Consider the following 10,933-nt stretch of genomic DNA (forward strand, 5'->3'; position numbering starts at 1 on the left):
GGTTAATTTCATTTTTTAGCTGCTCTTGTTTTCTTTCTGTTCGAAACCAAAAGAAAAAAAAGGTATGTCGAGAACAGAATACTGAGAATGTCGGAGCAGAGATGAGTTGGAGGCACACTCAAGTTAAAGAGGGAACAATTGAAGGCCAAATTTAAAGATAATTTGCAAAAGCTATATGAGTGATTGATTTGATGCACGTGAACCTTTTGTTTCATGGCATAGTAGTTAGGAGGATAAATCGTCTGTTTACTGTTTTTTATTTGTTATGGTTAATGGTTCTTTCATACGTGACAGTTTGATGTACAAGATTCATTATTAAATTTTTATTCATTGTTTTGCCACAAGGAAACTATTCGACGAAATGAGTTAATTACCGCTCGGAAACTATTTTTCGCCGCCGCTTTGCGCGGGTACACCACTAGAATGTATATATATATATATATATATATATATATATATATATATATATATATATATATATATATATACATACACACACACGTTAATTAAGAAAGAAGAGATGAGAAAATGTCTGTACGGTTAGCTTGGGTTAAAAATCTTTTCTTCTAGGTTAATTTCATTCTTTAGCTGCTCTTGTTTTCTTTCTGGTTCGATACCAAAAGAAAAAAATGTATGTCGAGAACAGAATATTGAGAATGTCGGAGACGGAGATGTGTTGGAGGCACAGAATGTCGAGAATGCCGATGACGGGGATGAGCCTTGCATTATAGGGGTCTGGTGTAAGAATGATATGAAAGTGACGTTACATGCTAGTAAGTTGTACTGTTTTATTCTTACCACACATACACACTCACAAAAGACATGAATTTTGTTCCAAGTGGAAGTGGAATGTCAACTGTAATAAGTTTATGTAAAGATTATTTGATTGTGACGTCTGCATATAGATGGTGGTAAACTTCAAACAACTGCGTAGAAGACAATGGTACAAATAAGGAGATTGAAGTGGCTAATATTGTGATTGCGCTTGCTTTGGACTTCATCAAGAAGTTGCCTCGAGCAAGTAAAATGTCCAAGTTAATTTCATTATAATCATTTTAGTAAAAGCAGTAACATCATCAATTCATCGTTAATGGTGTTTTGGTCAGAGGCTTAGAATGGTAGATGAAAATGGGAGTCGATTATTGGTTGGGCAGAAAAAAAATAGCAACAAGGGCTTTCTGATAGCTTATTCCCTTCCAATTAAAAACCTCCTGCTTTGGACTTGTAGTTTAATTTTTAATTTTTTTTTCATTATTGCTTTAATCAAACTATGTAAAAAGTATTGTTTACTCAATCCAAAGTAAGATTGTTAGTTTTTAACAATTAATTGATACTAAAGTTTTCTGTAATATTAAATAAATATATTTGAACATAAACAGAAACAGGAAACCCCTTAGCATATCGAATCTGTCAAACAATCTTGAGTTTTTTGTTTGATCATGATGGGTTTACCAAGCTTAGATTTATCTTCCGTTTTTGCAATATGACGAGCCTTGTCAGAAACAGAAACAGGAAACCCCTTAGCATCATCCCATGATTCCAAAATTACCCCTGACCCCACACAAAGCTCTTGTTGATAAAAAGTTGCAAATTGGCCGGCTGCGAGACCCTGATCATCTTTAGGTAATTGGACAGTGCCAAAACCATCATTTTCTTCTACATGCAAACTGCAATCATAGAAAAACAGGCCATGCCGAACCTGTCAAAAACACGTGTAAATGTATATTAAGTCTGTTATTATGTGAAAAATTGAAGTCATGTAATGTTTATGTTTACCTTGCATCTTAAGTGGTTTAAGTTATGAGGAGGATATCCGCTGATCCATCTAAAGGATCCAATACGAAATGATCGCCTTCTTTTATCAACATAATAATAGTTTCTTGATACAAGAACCATATTATTTTTTTACATCTTTCTCAACAACATAACTGCATGGAAACATGACATGTATTTTTTTTATAAATAAATAAATGTTTAAATATTTTTACATAATAATAATAATAATAATAATAATAATAATAATAATAATTATAAAAGGTTTACCACGGTCCTCCTGCAAGACCCAAACCTTGGCGTTGACCAATTGTGTAAAACCAGAAGCCCCTGTGGACTCCTAAAAAATCACCAGTTTCTGCATCTAATAATATACCTTCTTTTTCACCAATATGTCTTCCAACAAATTCACTGAACCAAATCAGTATAATAATTACATAAATTTCCACTTAGGCAAATCAAATTTCCGGGCAACCTTCGGACTTCTTCCTGATAATTTGATTGGTTTAAATAGTAAATTCGTGAATTCTGTTTTGTGTTTCATAAAGCAAACTTACTTACTTTTGGAGTACATCTACTATGAAGCACTAGTCTTTTAAGCTGAGCTTGTGAGAGATATGAAACAAAGTAGGTCTAATCCTTCACCAAAAATTCTAACATGTATCCCTCACTGACAGTTATCAGGAAGTTGGTAATGAAAATAAGTAGAGCATATCTTTACCATATCCGTTGACAGCTGAAGAAATGAAAGCTCATTGGTTTCATCTATAAGGGGGTGAATAACATTTGCATTATGTCCAGAAGCAACAAACTCAAAATCCAAGTTACCGATGGCATCCATGAACGCACCTACAGATATAATATAAAAATGAAATTAATGACAAATGAGAACAATAAAAGATGAAAGCAAGCAATATGATTACACACCAAATTTGATTCTTGTATTGCAAAGAACATCATGGTTAGGTGTACACCCACATTTATACTCATCAATAATGTAAGAAACCTGCAACATTGTAACTTGTATGCAATAAGTTCCATTGATGATGATGAATGTGAGAAAATGCATCAAGAGGGGTGTGACTAACCACTTTGTCCCAATATTCATTTTTCATATGTACAACTTCCAGTGCTACATCAACCTGAAAAAAAATGTTGATATATTTCCTTCAATACTAATCAAACTTGAAAGAAATAAAGAAAAAAATCACATAATCAGGGATTTGAGTGATAGAATCGAGAAGTTAATTTGTTAAAACAAAGCAGAGAAGTGTTTTTGAGCCTTCAAATCCAGTTAAGCACTAACGGAAATCTGAAGATAAAATAAGATGGATAATATGAAGGTGAAGAAAGCAACCTGATTGCAAACAACTTTTGCGTAGTTCAAATCCTCTTCCCATGGACATTCAGACCAAAAGTTCTGGAAATCTTCCTACGAACGAATTCATTACCAGAACTAGCTAAGGAATTATAGGTTTCAAACTTCAAAATGCTCAAAGACAAAGAGAAAGGTAATAGTAAAATAAGAAACAATAAGAGAGGAGATTTTTATTCATTTCAACCATATCATCCAACACAAAAATCGATGTTAAACTCTTGAATTGGAGGAGATGTATCATCCGACAAGAGATGAGAAATTTGCAAAAACTTACAATTTGAATTTTTAGATAACCAACAAAATTAAGTTTATATTCAAAACCAGACATTGTGGGCATCAACCTGAATGATTTGATTCGTATATGCATTGTAATGTCAATCAAAAGAAAAGCATACACACTTTGAACCAGATTTTAAGGTAGAAAGCGGTGCAGGAGTGTCAGACTGCGTGGAGGAGGCGAAGTGTGACACTGCTATCAACGCCACCACCGAGAAGAACCATAATTTTGAGAGGGTGCTTGCTATTGGTCATTGAGCAAGATAAGTAACTGCTGTCCAAATCAGAAGTCGTGTCGTTAGAAATTTGGGGAACTGTTGTAGATGATAGAGAACGAGGTGTGTTGATGGATAAGATTGTTCTATCAGCTTGAGGGTAGCTTTGTCGATTTATTAACCGTTGGGGTTTGTGAAGCGAGTGTGAGACGAAAGCCTTGAGGGGTAAATAGTACAGCTTGGTTGTGGGGTGAAACAGAGCTGCCGTTGTTGTTCTGAGCATCATTTCATCGAGCTTTTGTGCCGTGTTGATGACACTGTGCGTGAAAATAATAATTTAGAAAGAACTATTTACACTTTCACCCTTATACTTTAAATTTCCAGTCACTTTTATATCAAGACATAAAAAGTTAAACACCGCTACTAGCCCAATAGAAAGCTCAGCATAATTATTGAAATATAAGTTAAACACCTCTTTAATTTGCAAAAACAGTACAACTTACTAGAATGTAAGGTCATTTTCATATCATTCTTACACCAGACACCTATAATGCTAGGCTCGCAACAGCTAATCCTCGTCGTCGGCATTTCGCACCTCCAACTCATCTCTGTCTCCGGCATTCTTAGCATTTTGTTCTCGACATACATTTTTTTTCTTTTGGTTTCGAACAGAAAGAAAAAAAGAGCAGCTAAAAAATGTAATTAACCTAGAATAAAAAGATTTTTAACCCTAGCTAACCGTACAAACATTCTCTCATCTTTTCTATCTTAATTAACGTGTGTGTATATATATATATATATATATATATATATATATATATATATATATATATATATATTTACACACACACTAGTAGTGTACCTGTGCAAAGCGGCGGCGACAAATAGTTTTCGGGCGGTAATTAACTCATTTTGTTGAATAGTTTCCTTGTGGCAAAACAGTGAATAAAAATTTAATAATGAATCTTGTACATCAAATTGTCACGAATGAAATAACCATTAACCATAATAAATAAAAACCAGTAGTAAATAGACGATCTATCCTCTTAACTACTATGCCATAAAGCAAATGGTTCACATGCATCAAATCAATCACTCGTATAGCTTTTGCTAATCATCCTTAAATTTGGCCTTCACTCATGCTTAACCATTATTAATTTTTGGTTTGCATATTAAATGTTCCAACAAAATTCTTATGTTCCTGACTAGAAATTTTCATGCTTAAGCAAGTTGTAATGTTTTTTTTTGCACAACAATGAAGCAAAGTTTAAGAAGGTTATAAATTCTTATGCAGCTATAAAATCTGAAAGAAATAACATCAAGTAAAGAAAAAGAAGCTTGGTGAAGAATGGAAACTCGGTTTGAATACTGGTGAAGAATGGAAAGTAAGGCAACAATATTCGTTCAGAATGGATTAACATTTTTTCTATCAGAATGATTAGTAATTATATTCTATCATAATGTATTAGTATTTTACTTAGATTTCAATATTTTGATTTGATTTTTAATCATTCTCAGTTTTATTCTTAAAGAATAAATGTAATTGTTAACCATTATTACTTATATTCTTTTAGAATGAATGTTCATAATTGTTTTGTTAAGAATGAATATAATTACGGATTTTAAGATATAAAAATTCTTTTCATATGAAATTTGTATTCATTAAAAATTATTAATCTTGATAATACATGTTTATAATATTTTGTCAGAATTTAATATTTTTTTTCAAGATAATCATAAACATATTCCTTTAGAATGTACGAATTAATATATTTATTATCGAAAAAATCAGATTTTTAACGTTTAGAGAATTAATTATTCCTTAAAATCTTGTACATCAAATTGTCACGTATGAAAGAACTATTAACCATAACAAATAAAAAACAGTAATAAGACGATCTATCCTCCTAACTACTATGCCATGAAACAAAAGGTTCACGTGCATCAAATCCATCACTCGTATAGCTTTTATAAATCATCCTTAAATTTGGCCTTCAATTGCTCCCTCTTTAACTTGAGTGCAGTTGTCACTAATCCAGATTCAGGTGTCCATGGATCTGGCAGCATCTTTATCTTTGCAGGAAGCTCAAACATGTCTAACTTTGCCTCTTTTCCTAACTACAAAACACAATTCATAAGAAAAAGGTGGGAGGATGTGATGAACAAAGACATAAACACCCTCATTGAAATATAAATTAAAACCAAATTTGGAGAGAGATTGGTGGACCTCGGATACAGCCTCTTTTTTAGCATAAAGCTCAACATAATCATTGTAACTAATGCCACCACTTTTGGCCCATTGCTCAAGAACCTGGTGTGCAGAGACTACTAATGATACATAATAACTGGTCTGTACGGTTAGATAGGTTAAAAATAGTTTCTTCTAGGTTAACTTCATTCTTTAGCTACTCTTGTTTTCTTTCTGTTCGAAACCAAGGGAAAAAAATGCATGTCGAGAACAGAATGCTACGAATGTCGGAGACGGAGATGAGTTGGAGGTGCAGAATGCCGAGAATGCCGAACAGATCTTCTCCCATCGTCGGCATTGGGTTAAACACAATAATTTTCGATTAATGGTGTTTTTGTCAACAAAAACACAATCTCTCTCCAAATTTGGTCCCATGACCTGCTGAGGAACAGATCATCACGTAAAACTAATGTCGTCATTAATTGGTGTTTTTTTGTTAAAAAAAATCCTAACTTTAGTCCTTTTTGATATGTACTAAATAAACACAATAACTGGTGTGTACGGTTAGCTAGGGTTAAAAATCTTTTCTTCTAGGATAATTTCATTTTTGAGCTGCTCTTGTTTTCTTTGTGTTCGAAACCAAAAGAAAAAAAAAGTATGTCGAGAACAGAATGCTGAGAATCCCGGAGACGGAGATGAGTTGGAGGCGCACTCAAGTTAAAGAGGGAACAATTGAAGGCCAAATTTAAAGATGATTTGCAAAAGCTATACGAGTGATTGATTTGATGCATGTGAACCCTTCGTTTCAGGGCATAGTAGTTAGGAGGATAGATCGTTTGTTTACTGTTTTTTATTTGTTATGGTTAATGGTTCTTTCATACGTGACAATTTGATGTACAAGATTCATTATTAAATTTTTATTCACTGTTTTGCCACAAGGAAACTAGTCAACGAAATGAGTTAATTACCGCCCGGAAACTATTTGTCGCCGCCGGTTTGCGCGGGTACACCACTAGTATGTATGTATGTATGTATATATATATATATATATATATATATATATATATACACACACACACGCTAATTAAGAAAGAAGAGATGAGAGAATGTATGTACGGTTAGCTTGGGTTAAAAATCTTTTCCTCAAGGTTAATTTCGTTCTTTAGCTGCTCTTGTTTTCTTTCTGGTTCGATACCAAAAGAAAAAAATGTATGTCGAGAACAGAATGTTGAGAATGTCGGAGACGGAGATGAGTTGGAGGCACAGAATGCCGAGAATGCCGATGACGGGGATGAGCCTTGCATTACAGGTGTCTGGTGTAAGAATGATATGAAAGTGACGTTACATGCTAGTAAGTTGTACTGTTTTATTCTTACCACACATATACACTCACAAAAGACATGAATTTTGTTCCAAGTGGAAGTGGAAAGTCAACTGTAATAAGTTTATGCAAAGATCATTTGATTGTGACGTCTGCATATAGATGGTTGTAAACTTTAAACAATTGAGTAGAAGAAAAATGCTACAAATAAGGAGATTGAAATGGCTAATATTGTGATTGTGCTTGCTTTGGACTTCATCAAGAAGATGCCTCGAGCAAGTAAAATGTCCAAGTTAATTTCATTATAATCATTTTAGTAAAAGCAGTAACATCATCAATTCATTGTTAATGGTGTTTTGGTCAGAGGCTTAGAATGGTAGATGAAAAGGGGAGTCGATTATTGGTTGGGCAGAAAAAAAATAGCAACAAGGGCTTTCTGATAGCTTATTCCCTTCCAATTAAAAACCTCCTGCTTTGGACTTGTAGTTTAATTTTTAAATTTTTTTTTTCATTATTGCTTTAATCAAACTATGTAAAAAGTATTGTTTACTCAATCCAAAGTAAGATTGTTAGTTTTTAACAATTAATTGATACTCAAGTTTTCTGTAATATTAAATAAATATATTTGAACATAAACAGAAACAGGAAACCCCTTAGCATATCGAATCTGTCAAACAATCTTGAGTTTTTTGTTTGATCATGATGGGTTTACCAAGCTTAGATTTATCTTCCGTTTTTGCAATATGACGAGCCTTGTCAGAAACAGAAACAGAAACAGGAAACCCCTTAGCATCATCCCATGATTCCAAAATTACCCCTGACCCCACACAAAGCTCTTGTTGATAAAAAGCTGCAAATTGGCCAACAGCGAGACCCTGATCATCTTCAGGTAATTAGACAGTGCCAATACCATCTTTTTCTTCTATATGCAAACTGCAATCATAGAAAAGCGGGCCATGTCGAACCTGTCAAAAACACGTGTAAATGTATATTAAGTCTGTTATTAAGTGAAAAATTTAAGTCATGTAATGTTTATGTTTACCTTGCATCTTAAGTGGTTTAAGTTGTGAGGAGGAGATCCGCTGATCCATCTAAAGGATCCAACAAGAAATGATCGTCTTCTTTTATCAACCGAATAATAATTTCTTGATACAAAAACCACATTATTTTTTACATCTTTCTCAACAACATACCTGCATGGAAACATAACATGTATTTTTTTATAAATAAATAAATCTTTAAAGATTTTTATATAATAATAATAATAATAATAATAATAATAATAATAATAATAATAATAATAATAATAATAATAATAATAAAAGGTTTACCATGGTCCTCCTGGAAGACCCAAACCTTGGCGTTGACCAATTGTGTAAAACAAGAAGCCCATGTGGACTCCTAAAAAATCATATGTTTCAGCTTCTAATAGTATACCTTCTTTTTCACCAATATGTCTTTCAACAAATTCACTATACCTAATCTGTATAATAATTACATAAATTTCCATTTAATATATATATATATATATATATATATATATATATATATATATATATATATATATATATATATTCTCCAAAGTTGGGATTTTTGTGAACAAACATAACATAAACATACCTTCCCAAGAAAGCATATTCCCTGTGAATCCCTTCTTTCTTGGTTAGGCAAATCAAATTTCCGGGCAAGCCTTCGGACTTCATCCTGATAATTTGATAGGTTTAAATAGTAAATTCATAAATTGTGTTTTGTTTTTCATAAAGCAAACTTACTTACTTTTGGAATACATCCAAGAGGAAGCACTAGTCTTTTAAGTTGAGCTTGTGAGAGATATGAAAGAAAGTATGTTTGATCCTTCACCTAAAATTCTAACATGTATCCCTCAATGACAGGTGTTAGTAAGTTGGTAATGAAAATAAGTAGAGCATATCTTTACCATATCCTTTGATAGCTGAAGAAATGAAAGCTCATTGGTTTCATCTGTAAGGGGTTGAATAACTTTTGCATAATGTCCAGTACAAGGTTGTAGAACTCGTTACTCGGCACCTGCTCGGCCGACTACCGAGTAGCGAGTACTCGGGGAGTACTCAGATTCGGTAATTCATGTAGAAATATTTTTAGGGACATTATATATGTCAAAATTTAAGTTAAAATCATAAGTTGATTTAAATATATAACAAAATTTTATACATGTGAATACACAAAAATTGAAAAACACATAATGGTCTCACTTCATGAATAACTACTGAAAATTTAAGATATATATGTAGTAATAATCACATGTATGTGTGTTAAATAATAGATCATTAAGTATATTATACATATTAATCACCGAGTTGACCGGCTTTCACAACACTGCTCAGTTCGGTAAAGGGTCGATCGGGGAGTACTCGGGATTTTGCAACTCGCCTCGGTAAGGGGCCGAGTAGCAAGTACTCAGAGGAGTACTCGGTAAGGAATTATAGGTTTCAAGCTTCAAAATGCTCAAAGACAAAGAGAAAGGTACAAGTAAAATAAGAAACCAATAAGAGAGGAGATTTTTGTTCATTTCAATCATATCATCCACCACAAAAATCGATGTTAAATTCATGAATTGGAGCAGATGTATCATACGACAAGAGATGAGCAAATTTGCAAAAACTTACAATTTAAATTTTAGATAACCAACAAAATTAAGTTTATATTCGAAACCAGACACTGTGGGCATAAACCTGAATGATTTTATTCGTATATGCAATGTAATGTCAATCAAAAGAAAAGCATACGCACTTGGAACCAGATTTTAAGGTAGAAAGCGGTGCAGGAATGTCCGGTTGCGTGGAGGAGGCGAAGTGCGACACTGCTATCAACGCCACCACTGAGAAGAACCGCAATTTTGAGAGGGAGCTTCCTAAAAAATCACCTGTTTCAACTTCTAATAATATACCTTCTTTTTCACCAATATGTCTTCCAAAGTTGGGATTTTTGTTAACAAACATAACATAAACATACCTTCCCAAGAAAGCATATTCCATGTGAATCCCTTCTTTCTTGGTTAGGCAAATCCACTATCCGGGAAAGCCTTCGGACTTCATCCTGATAATTTGATTGGTTTAAATAGTAAATACATCCAAGAGGAAGCACTAGTCTTTTAAGCTGAGCTTGTGAGAGATATGAAAGAAAGTAGGTCTGATCCTTCACCTGAAATTCTAACATGTATCCTTCACTAACAGGTGTCAGTATGTTGGTAATGAAAATAAGTAGAGCATATCTTTACCATATCCTTTGACAGATGAAGAAATGAAAGATCATTGGTTTCATCTATAAGGGGTGAATAACTGTTGCATAATGTCCAGAAGCAACAAACTCAAAATCCGTGTTACTGATGGCATCCATGAACGCACCTACAGATATAAAATAAAAATGAAATTAATGACAAATGATACCAATAAAAGATGAAAGCAAGTGTCACACCCCCAAACCAGACCGCGGAAACGTCCGGGGTTGAGGACTTTATTTGTAGTATCACAACACATGCATCATAGTAATCAAAGTACAGACAACCATTGTATTTAAAAGTATAAGTATTTACATGGGTTCAATCATTGTATATTGAAACCAAAATAGTTATACAAAAGAAGAAGATATGACTCATATTAGCTCCATCTTCTCAAAAAGCTCGAGGAGTACCTGTTATTATTTCCCTGAGAATACAAGTAATTTGAAAATAGAGTATCAACAATAAGTTGAGTGAGTACATAAGTCTTTATGTTTGATAGGGTGTCTTTGTATCTTGATTATGA

The 10,933-nt window shown here is 33.3% G+C and overlaps 1 pseudogene; it reads right to left on the reverse strand.

Moving 5' to 3' along the window:
• Window positions 1-1,393: 1,393 nt before the first annotated feature.
• LOC145122565 (uncharacterized) lies at window positions 1,394-8,200 on the reverse strand (annotated as a pseudogene).
• Between the last annotated feature and the right edge of the window lie 2,733 nt (window positions 8,201-10,933).

The sequence above is a fragment of the Lactuca virosa genome, chromosome 6 (assembly GCF_052849685.1).
Source record: "Lactuca virosa cultivar CGN04683 chromosome 6, Lactuca_virosa_CGN04683_v6, whole genome shotgun sequence".
In the NCBI taxonomy this organism is placed as follows: Eukaryota; Viridiplantae; Streptophyta; class Magnoliopsida; order Asterales; family Asteraceae; genus Lactuca; species Lactuca virosa.